Source organism: Lissotriton vulgaris, chromosome 6, assembly GCF_964263255.1.
Source record: "Lissotriton vulgaris chromosome 6, aLisVul1.2, whole genome shotgun sequence".
In the NCBI taxonomy this organism is placed as follows: Eukaryota; Metazoa; Chordata; class Amphibia; order Caudata; family Salamandridae; genus Lissotriton; species Lissotriton vulgaris.
This window is the reverse complement of record NC_141694.1, coordinates 895,787,498-895,798,983: the sequence shown is the minus strand read 5'-3', so window position 1 is coordinate 895,798,983 and position 11,486 is coordinate 895,787,498. Positions and strand designations below refer to the sequence as shown.

Below are 11,486 nucleotides of genomic sequence, written 5' to 3'. Positions count from 1 at the left end.
TACCCAGGCGGGCAACTAGAGCCAAATTTCGGGGGGGCTGAAAAATATTTCGGGGGGGGGGGCTAATTCTTCTGACCATAGACAGAGTGGCTGTAAGAAGGAGTGAACACACAATAAAAGCCTCATTTACAAGTAAATGGTCTTTTAAAGACTGGTTAAGTACTCGGGTGCAGCTGCAATTAGATGCTCGCCAGCCCGTGAAGCAGTGTCAGCCCAGGCTGACACACACGACGGGGGGGGGGGGGGGGGGGGGGGGTTTGGGGTGAAGCCCAATGGGTGTTGTGCGCCTGCTCGTACCCCAGTAAAATAATGCAGAAATAGTAAGTGGGCAATTACAATGCCGCAGGGTTCGTTTTTCCCCAGTTCATTGTTACAATGTTGGTGCGAGTTCCACAGGTTGGATGCTGGATACAGTAGCAACATTTTCAACTTTTCTGAGCAGCGGCGCTCATGACATTGTGTTTTTTCCGTGCACTCAATTTTTAAGGTTTGTCCAAGTTCAAAGCACTTTATTTCGGCCTGTGAGGCCTTAAAAGTAGAAAGCAAGTAAATTACAGTACATACATGAGAATTTAAAAATACAATCATCCGTTGCTCGCTAAAGCGCACCAGAATACATCTGTTTACATCTGTTCTGTAAAAATTCACAATGAATTTAAATAAGGGTATTGCATATCCCGCAGGGAAGCCTCAACAATCTGAAGACTAACCTATTGTCATACTACTATATAAAGTGCTTGTGCAATACATGAGCAGCATGATGTTGTTTATCTTATACCAAGCATTGATTTCAGATAAAGTGCATATACAGTAGATGTGCAGTGGCGCAGTTGTTGGGATAGTCCAATACTCTCGAACATCAGCGTGAGCTAGTTTAAAGTGCGTATTCAGTAGGTTCAAGGGTTAATGGCTTTTACATTGTTCTTAAAAATAAGTTCAATAAGATGCCTATATAAAGTGGGTCCTATTAATTCATAAGATCATCAAAATATTCCTAAAAGTATAAAAGGCTTATAACAATGCATAACAGATAAAAATATTTTAGTAATTACACATAAACTGTCAACTTCACTTTCAATACCATATGAGTTTAAACAATAGCGTTTCCAGTGTATCTGCCCTACTAAAATAGTTGTTTGGCCATCTTCAGTGCCTATCGAGTTAACCTTTTCCAAAAATATAGGGTTATTATCTTCACTAAGTGATAGTTAGAGGGCATCAATATGATGCATGGTTAAGGTGTCCATTCCCCTTGAATTATTTTAAACAGGACTACTCATGCTAAGTAATACACCATAGTCACTAAGTACAAGCATCGGCCCGACGTCCTGCTATTACAAATAGAATTGTTGCCCTCTCTTTTTCCTTATAAAATATGTAGCCGTAGGAATCTGCTGAGCCCAAAGAATATGAGGCGGGAGTTATCTGTTTTTAATATTTGCAACATTTCATTCAATTTCGTAACATTAAGGCACCTGCCTATCGGTTTTATCCATTTCTTTCTGGCGATTTTGTACGCTGGGCAAAAGAACAGAACGTGTGAGATATTCTCATCAACTCCCAACTGGCATAACCTACAGTGAGACTCCCCCTCCTTAGAGTGTGACATTACCCATTTGGAGATGAAAGTTTTTATCTGCAACATTTCCTATCTGAATTTCTGATGTAAACACTTTGCCAATTGTGGTTCTATTTCATCCAAAAATGGCTCAAAACCAGGGGGTCGTTTTAAATTGGAGAAATTGCATAGTGAGCCTACCCAATGTTCTATTTGAAATTACCTTGTGCCTAATAAAATTCCAGAATATAAACTTGATCTCACGTTTTGAGTCAGGAGTCAGCTGACTCGGATTCATCCAGTATCTGCTCAGACCTAGATCAAGGAGCCATGTTCTAATATGGACCGACCAAGGGAAAGTGACTTGGTATCAAGTTCCAACAATTCACTAAGTGGTTCTCTGTACGTTGCTAGTTCCGGTGTTGTCGAAATTCAAATCCAGAATGACAAAGTTCTCCAGATAGCTAGGTGCTCCAAGCATTTGATACCCAAGTCATAAGTCAGAGGAATCAGTGGGGTGTGTTGAGGAAGGGCCACAAACATTCTCAAAATTGTATTTTCTCAAGTAATTAGGGATTTGAGAGTACCGCCTCCCCATATCTATGAGCCGTACAAAGCGGCAGTTTGGGCTCTGGCATTGTATACTTCCAAAGCGGGAGTATTGACTTTTGAGGACGTTGCAGCTTGTTTTGTTTTACAATGGGAATAGAATTTTGCATTAAGATGGCCTTTGATTTCTCTATTTGTGGGGCCCAGGAAAGTTTAGAATCTAGAGTGACTCCCAGGTACACAAAGTTAGATACACGTTCCAAAGTTGTGCCATTCAGGAATATTTTGTTCTTAAAGCTTCCATGTGATCTCATGGTCATGTATTTTGTTTTGGTTGGATTAATCTCAAGACCTTTTGCTTTACAATATTTGTTGAGGCTATGAAGGGGGTTCTGTAGACCACTGGGTGTTTGGGACAGCCGGATAGCATCACCTGCAAATGTTAAAGCGCAGATGTGGTTACCTCCAAGCTTTGGCGAATCATGGGCAGATTTTTGAAGATATTCAACCAAGTTAAAATTGTGTGAAGGGAACCCCCAGTTCTCTGTGAAATTTGCACGCAACACATAATCCCGTTTTAGACATGAACTCCCATTTGCACCTGTTGTAATTTAGAATGTCTCACAGAATAAGGGCAAGCATTCATGAGGAATATTTTATCGTCTTCCAACAAACCCCTGCCCGGGAATGACATCTAAGGTAATCCTACTTGCAGCATCTGCTGCAGCCATTAAAAGAAATATCTTGAACAACGTATGAGCTTCAACAACTGTCTCCCGCTCCCTCCAGAAGTCTCACAGAAGTACTCTTATGCAGATAGAAATTCTCGAACCAATCCAACCTACTACCAACTGGTCTCCTATATCCCATTCATCGGAAAAGTGACTGAAAGAACTGCCTTTTACTCAGATATTCAACTTCATAGGAAGTCTGATCACCAACCATGGTTCTGCCCAGACACAGGCACTGGATCAGCAGTGATAGCCAACTGGGATGATCTGAATGGAACAGTATGCAGAAATTAGGTGGGTACGGTACTGCTGGATTTATCTGCCAACTTCAGCACTGAGTGCCAATAACCTCTACTACCATTGTCTCCTTGACACCATTTCTGCCAACTCCTTTCCCCAATGAGTGTGGCATACCCCAAGGCTTGATTGTCTCTCGAATCCTGCACAACCACTCTCGATCTTTTCTTCACTCGTGTTCAAACACTATGTTACACCACTACAGGACCTTATCAAGTTAGTTTGCTTATATTACTATAAGTCTGTGATGATACACAAGTCACACTACAGCTGGAAAACCCGAGGAAACTAGACTTGTCAGGGTATGATCACTCACTTGTTACAATCAATGAATGGTTGCTGAGTACCCATCTTAACCTCACCACTTCCAAAACTGAAGTCTTAACCTGGAATGAAAGAATAACCAAGCTAGAGCCATCTGGCCAATGGGATTCAAACACCTATCATCTACGCTGAGTAAAGTAAGAAATATCAGAGTGATTATGGGCTCCAGCCTTTCCATGATCCCTCACGAGAGTCAAGTCAAATAACAAAAAGCACCTTCAAGACCATTCAAGCTTTACAATGCATCTTCATCTAGGGCGGATGTCTCCAAACTGTGGGGGGGGGGGGGGGGGTAGCGTGGCGGGGGTTGTAAATTAGGATAGCCTGAAAGCACGCCCTTGTTTATGTGGCACATTTCCAGGTTGTCCTAACTAACATGCAGTTAATCAAGTGCAAGCATGGGGATGGTGACCCAGTTAACTGATTATGAAACAAAGCACATAGTTTTGATGGAAAAGAAATGCAACTTAATCAGTGGAAAAGGCACTCTTATGTTATGAAACCTCAGTTGGTTGAGGTGATCACTGCAGATGTCTGTGCATGGTACACGAGAGTCACAGAACTGAACCCTGGTCGGTACAGTAAGGAATAGTGACTTTTGTATTTAAAGTGCTACAAGGTCCCAGTCTGTGAGAGAAAGCACTGTCAATATGGTTTTATTGTGAAAGTGTATTAGACATAGCATAGGACAGGCTGCAGCAAGAGGATTTAGACACAGATTTACAAAGGCTTTGCATTAGGTCCTTTGCTAGTATTAGAGCTGTGGGCACACTTGCTGCAGAGGAGGGTAGCATGTGGGAGTAATTTATTTTCCTGAAAGGTACAGAGAGCCTGTTTTAAGTTTGGAGTAATGGCCAAGTATGGTGGGGAAGGGGTGAAAGCGACAAAGGAGACAGCCTGCTACCAGCGACGGCTCGTGGAGGGAGTTACGGTGCTGCAGGAGGGTGGGGAGGGGGAGGGGCAGGATGGAGGTTGCTAAAAACCGGCATATGGATAATTGCAGGTAAGTAAACAATTTAATTAATAAAACGAATTTCGTAGTGCGCCTTGCATCGCAAAATGCTATGCAGTGCGAGCTACGAAATTCGTTTTATTAATTACATTGTTTACTTACCTGCAATTATCCATATGCCGGTTTTTAGCAACCTCAACCCTGCCCCTCCCCCTCCCCACCCTCCTGCCCCACCGTAACTCCCTCCACGAGCCGTCCCTGCCTGCTACTGAGGGTCACAGCTATCATTTTGCAGCAAGTAATGTTTCATTGGAGCCCAGGACTGTGAGGGGTTCACAATACTAGTGTTTAAATGGGCTGGTACTGCCCAGTACGGAGTACCGGTACTTTTTTATTTTGAGTGGGAGAGTACCGGCACTTCTCAAGAGAGACGTAATACTGTTAACTGGAGAGCACCGGCACTTCTCAGGAGAGAAATAATACTTTTAACTGGAGAGTACCGGCACTTCTCAAGAGATACGTAATACTTTTAACTGGAGAGTACTGGCACTTCTCAAGAAAGACGTAATACTTTTAACTGGAGAATACCAGCACGTCTCAAGAGGGACGTAATACTTTTAACTGGAAAATACCGCCACTTCTCAAGAGAGACGTAATACTTTTAACTGGAGAGTACCGCCACTTCTCAGAAACAAGCAGGTATTCTGGTACAGAGTACCTGAAATTCTATTTTTCCATTTCAAGCACTGCACAACACTGCAAATTATGGGGTGCAGCGTTTGTTGATTTATTTCTGTTTCTGTGAGAAGCATTTACTCTTTTATAAGTCTCATATTGAGTGTGGATTATGAGCTACAGAAAACATACGGCCGAAATAATCTCACAAGCCCAGGGAAGTCTTCAAACTGTGCTGATTTTATGTGCAAATTTTGTGAATATTTTTTTTTATTTCAACATGTTTTATTACATTTTTATACAAGAATACATTAGCAATTCTGTTACAGGGTTAGCATTGGTTACTCTGCTCGCTATTTTGCTAAAATAATACTTAGCAAGCCCTACATGTCATAACAGTGAAGAGAGAAGGAAAAACAGAAAGAAGCAGGAAATCAAGGGGTGAGAGAAGAGATAGGGGACAGGCACCTGAGAGTTACATTTCTTATAATCTGCATCTGACATACAGCGGGGATGGAATTACACCTGATAACAACATCCCTGCCACTCCCAGCGAGCCACCCTGAATCCAATAGGGCTCGTTTAGGGCCCTTGACAGGGAGGGGCTCGTTGTTCACGGGGCCCCGGGGGGAGGGGGCTCAAAAGAGTCTAGGAATGTGTCCAGGAACAGTCACACCCTTCTGGAGGTCGGTTTCTAGGGCGAATTCTGTAGTGCCATGTAGACGAATTTCCGAAATGATTTGAAGTCCAATTCTGCCAAGACGCGTTTTTCTGCCTGACATTGCGTGAGTTAAGCGGAGATGCTCCACTTCGCTGGATCACTGCTGAAGAGTCGTGTCAAGACAAAATCTAATGTTTTCTTTCGGATTTCTGTTCCTGTCGTCAGCACGTGTCCTGACAGTGTAGCAACTTCCAAAGAGACCCGACTGACTCATTCGTACATCACTTGATCCACGTTTGACACCGTGTTCGCTGACATTTGTTTCAACATGCTTAGCAGCTTTTTTTTGTAATCTGATATTGACGGCTCAAAGAGGCAAAGTGCACCGTCAATCTTCATATTTTTCTTAATAAATATTGGTACAGCCCCCCTTCACCAGTGTTTTTCAAAGAGTTTCTCTTTTTCCTTTCTTCTGGGGCTCCTTTCATCCAGACTCATGTTTTGTGCCATGTTAGCCAGACACATTTTAAGTCAAAGGTAACCGGTAAAATAGTAGAAAAAAACATTATTATGCACCTACGTGGATATACTGTTATGAAACTGTGTGCCTGAAAGTTGGCAGTGCTCTCATCTAGGTATGGCACCAGAATAGAGTTGTCAGGCTGTCACCTGACATAAATAGGATGCCCTAAGTAGCATTTACAAAAATATCGTCCCATTGGAGTTTATAATAGAAAATATACACCCAATTGGAAGACATTTTTGTAATATATATTTATGGCACGATATTTATGTCAGATGTTGGTTTCACATGTATCCCTAATTTAACAAGCATTGGGAAAGGCAATAGATCTGACACTGCGTGACAGCCTTTTTGCTTTGCTAATGTTTTTGTATACCTTCAACAAAACATTATTTTTTAAAAAGCAGAGGAGAAAACCTTTTTTTTAAAGCACATTCCCTGAGAGTGAAAGGGACTACTTTGTGTGAGCGTGGCGATATTGTGCATGGGCAGAAATACATTAATCAGAGAGAAAATAAAAAATAGCTGAAGTGGACATACCTAGAACCCCACGTAATATGTTGCCGTAGGCAGAGGCAAAATGTGAATGAAACTACAACAAACCAACAAGTGAAGACGGTTGACTGAAAGCCACTCTTAAGTACATATATTCAATGTACATTTTTGGTACAATCAAAAGGTCTTGGCTAACACAAATTATTATATACCTATTAGCCTTGGTTAAGAGGCAAGCATTTTCAGTGGAACTTCACGACTATCTATGGGAGAAATACATAATATGGAGCGCTCATTAGAAAATCACATCAGCAAATCATTTCAGCCTTTGCACGTAGTATGGTTCTGGACAAAGTAAATATTAGTATGCTGAGCCCGAAAATGCTTCCCCACTGTCTCCTAGGTGTATCAATACTAGTGCAGATACAATGTGTCAGCTTTAAAAAAATCAAAAAACACCTGCACACAGAATTAATGCATGTGGAGCCACCTACTCAAAAGCGATACAAAAAAAGTTAATGTGGCTGCCATCTTGAATGAAGTACAATGTAAGAGAGGGTAAGACAATGTATCTTTCTATAAAAAAACACAACTGGAAAGGATCTGACACATATCACAAAATTTACATTTTTCATACAAGCTTTATAATGAGCATCCATAATGAATGCGATGAAAGTCTATAAACCTTTTAATTCTGAAACAAAGCAGGAAGCATGCACAGACAGTTATATCCACAGGGACAGCTTTAGCACTGGTGGCGCCTGGTGCGTTAATCATTTTTGGCACCCCCCACCCCCATGACCTCCTCCTCTGATTCTCTCACTACCACTGGGCAAAAATGCCCCTAGTCTTTCCAATCATAAGTTATTGCTAATCACAGCGCACCCCCTGAGGTCAGCGCCACCCTCCATTGGTTAGGGCCCAGTGAAGATGTACTGGTCGCACTGCCCAAAAGCCGGCCCTGTCCACAGCTAATATAGAACGAAATGACTGGAAAACGAGAGATTAAAAGGCTACCATGTTCAAATGTAGTATGTTTGGTAAATATAAAAAAAATACGTTCTTGTGTCATAAGCAGTGAGAGTCTGCGAACTACACATATTTCTAAGCAAAAGCAATTATGCAAAGTAAAAATAGTTAATCCGTGCTATTTTAACTGCCCAAGGTATCATATTTAATGTTAAGAAGAGCAGATAGAGATCCTGTACCGATAAACACCCCTATCAAATATAAGTAGCAGATGTTGAAAGGTCAAAGCTTATATGAGTCTTCTTCTGTGGTGTAAATAAACTCTTTGAGATAACTCACTCATATAAAAGACATAGACACAGTTAGATCTCACTGCTGTGAGATCACATTAGTCTCAACCATTCCACAGTCATACAGACCTGTAATATCTGTATCAAACCGGAAATTTCACTGTTAGAAGACTGGCTGTTCAATGTTTTGTTCTTCTCAGATATTTTCTGCATTACTGCCCACACAAAGGATTCAGCACTATATCATCTATCACGAAATGGGTCCCCAAATTACTTGTCGGAGTGCCTTTCATAATTGCTCTCATGTGTTTCTGTCTCCCGATCTTAATCTGCCTTGTGGTCATTCCAACATAACATTTCTGACAGGGAAAAGTAAGCAAAAAGACCACTCCAATGGTTCAAGTATTAAAGGTTTTCTGAATTAACACTGTTTAGACCCAGGTCTAAAGTGTTACTCTCTAATTTTTGACACCAGACCTTACATTATCCTTTGTAGGCAATACATTCCATAATTCTGTTTGGTCATTCTTGTTGTCCATAGTATGAGTTTCTTGCATTAACCTGTCTGTTCGTCAAGTTCTGGTATTATCTGATACAGAATCTAGAGGGAGGAAACCTCGTTTTTCCAACCTACATATTTTCCAGTGTTTCTGATAATTTTCTAAATGTTTTTATCCGATGGAGTATGGGCAAAAACCATTGGTGGTCTTGTTTACCAAGAGGCAGTGGATACCTCATATTTCCTTTGATCCGGGGCAACATCAGCTTGGCACGTGTGCGCACACATAAATGCAGGCATATGTATACGCGCAAGAGAGCGTACACAGATACAAGCATACACACACACAGTGTTTTGAGTTGGGTCTGATGTCTGCTGTTAGAAGTTTACCAGCAAATAACACCTGAGGAACACAACACCCTGGGGCTCCAGCTATAAATACCCTCTGTGTTCTTGGACTAATGGAGACTTGCTTAGCCCTGCTGTGAGGCATATACGATGTCCGGGGGAAGAGAACAGGGAAATAGAGGTCAACTAACATATAGGTTTTCCAAAATGGCTGTGATGCTCTACCCCTTTCAACCCCACCTTCACAATCTTGTACTCTGAAATGTTCCTCCTGCGCTTTAAAGACATGCAAAGATGCCATTTAAATGACTGTTTCTGCTATTTCTGTTTTCCCTCTCATTGTAAACACTAAGATTATATTTCAGTGGTCTACATCTTGCAACACACTTGATGACCATTTCAACCAGCAGAGTATGTCTCTTACATTCCATCCAACAACTCCAGTTGCTGTGCCCTTTTTATGTTTTCACACAATGTTATATATCTGATTGATCTATACCTCTCCAGAGTTACTTCTACCTCGCCTATATACAAGTCCCTCTAAGCCTGTAAGTTTCAAACTCTAAAAACACCTTCATAATTGTTTGCCTCAATTAAGTGATGACATTAGAATTGGAATGTGTGATTGAGGGAGGAAAGAGGGGCGGACTAGGGCTAGGGTTTTATCTGCTGTTTGTGAATCAATATTGGACCTTTCACCACACACTTAGGCTTAATATCTAAATACTGATAGAGTATATGTGGTCTGGAAACTATTAAGATTAATAGTAACCAAAGCAGACCTCCCAAAAGTGGCCCTATGCCAGCATGATCTCTTCTTGCTGTTGTATTCTCTCTGAGTTTGTCTGCCATCAACGCCTAAACTAGTGACTGAGGTGGGCTTGGATCCTTGTCTGACAAACAGCGGAGGCTCATGCTTGGATGTGCTAACTACTGATTCAACAGAGGTTGGTGAGTGACAGTGATTGCTTTGCACACTGGCCTTCTGAAAGAAGAATGTTGACAAATAGTTTCAGGAATTTGTGAAAGGAAGCTCTTGTTGACCAAGGGTGGACAAGCTTATTCTTGGTAGACTGTGCTTTCGCTTTCTCTCTTTCAAGCGGTGAAACCCAGCTTAAAATATATAATTGGGTAGAAGATGGAATATCATGGTCTTTTTTACAGGCAAAAAAACAGAGGCAGAAAACAGAGACCATTGCTTCCATTTGGTCCAGGTTAGAAAGAAGCCATCAAGACCCAGCAAAAGGTCAACTCGTTCTCTTTTAGGGTCATGGATGAGTACAAGATGCAGGAACACCCAGAGGCCAGGCAGCAAGTGGAGCCCCTTGGAGTTTGTAGGTCCAGCAGTGCTGATGTAAGGCTTACTGGGTTGATAAGGACAGTGGAGGAGTTCAAGAGTTGTGAGAGGCAGGTAGGGTTAGGAATAGGATGCTGTGGCCCCCTATAACAAAAACGGGAGAAGTGCTTCTTACTACCACCCCGCACCCCTTAGCTCTCAGGGCTGGTCGAGCAGCTATCTGCCAGCGCTGGTTGCTGTACCCTGTACGGCCCTGTTTAGGTCTACAGCCTGTTTGATAATCTGGCATGCCGGAAGATGTTATTTGTGATGCTATCACTTCTTTTGTGATTTCTAAAATCTGTGGGGAATGAGGCGATAAGTGTATTATGGGGAAGATATACTAACACTTCTGCCGGGATTTGCGTCATAGAAGTAGCGCAAATCTGCACAAAGTGCTGTTTTGGGATTTTCTTTTTAGTGCAACCCGCGATTTACATTAGAAAATAGACATGAAGTAACCCAAAGTAGCGCTTTGTGCTACTTGGAGCTACTTTGCATGCATGGGGAATTCCTGGGGTGGTTAGAACAACATGAAAGGGCAGTTCCCGATAATGTGAAGAACTAAAAAGTTCCAAGAATATAGAATGCCCACAGAACAGCTAATTGTATTTAAATTATTTTATTGTCATTTATATTTATAGAGAAATCTCTATCAAATGTGCAAAGTAAAAAAAAACATAATTCATTGCATGAGGGCTACATATAGTGCATGTAACATCAGCCCAGGAACAGGAACAACAATAATATTGACTCAACCAACTACAACCGCTCATCAACCAGACAGAAAAAGCGCCTATCAGTTTAATATCTGACAAGTCCTCTATCTGGGGACCATATATTAAATTGATTTTTGGAACAGGGAGATGGAATAGGAGCTTGCTCTGTCCACTCCACGCATCAACCTGGTATTGCAGTAGGCGCTTTTTCTGTCTGGTTGATGAGCGGTTCTAGTTGGTTGAATCAATATGAATGTATCGGTTTGTGAGTGAGTATGTGATTGGTAGAATGAGTGAGTGATGTATGTGCCTCATTTTATTGTTGTTCCTGTCCTGTTCTTTTCTCAAAACTCTGCATTTCAACTCTGCATGTGTACAGCACTATGCAGCACACATACAAATTCAAAAAATAGTTATACTATGTCTAAGCATATTATTTTGTATTAGAAGAGAAGCTTTCCAGTCTGAAACTTATGCTTGACATTATGCACACCCCTTTGTACTACAGTGCAAAAGTGTGTACTTTGGCGCAATGCAGCCTAAAGTGCTCCAGGGCAGTT

The 11,486-nt window shown here is 41.6% G+C and overlaps 1 non-coding gene across 1 annotated transcript; it reads left to right on the top strand.

Moving 5' to 3' along the window:
• Window positions 1-10,974: 10,974 nt before the first annotated feature.
• LOC147708126 (U2 spliceosomal RNA) lies at window positions 10,975-11,158 on the top strand. The gene has a single exon (XR_015297103.1). It is a non-coding gene; the product is annotated as a U2 spliceosomal RNA (small nuclear RNA).
• Window positions 11,159-11,486: the final 328 nt, after the last annotated feature.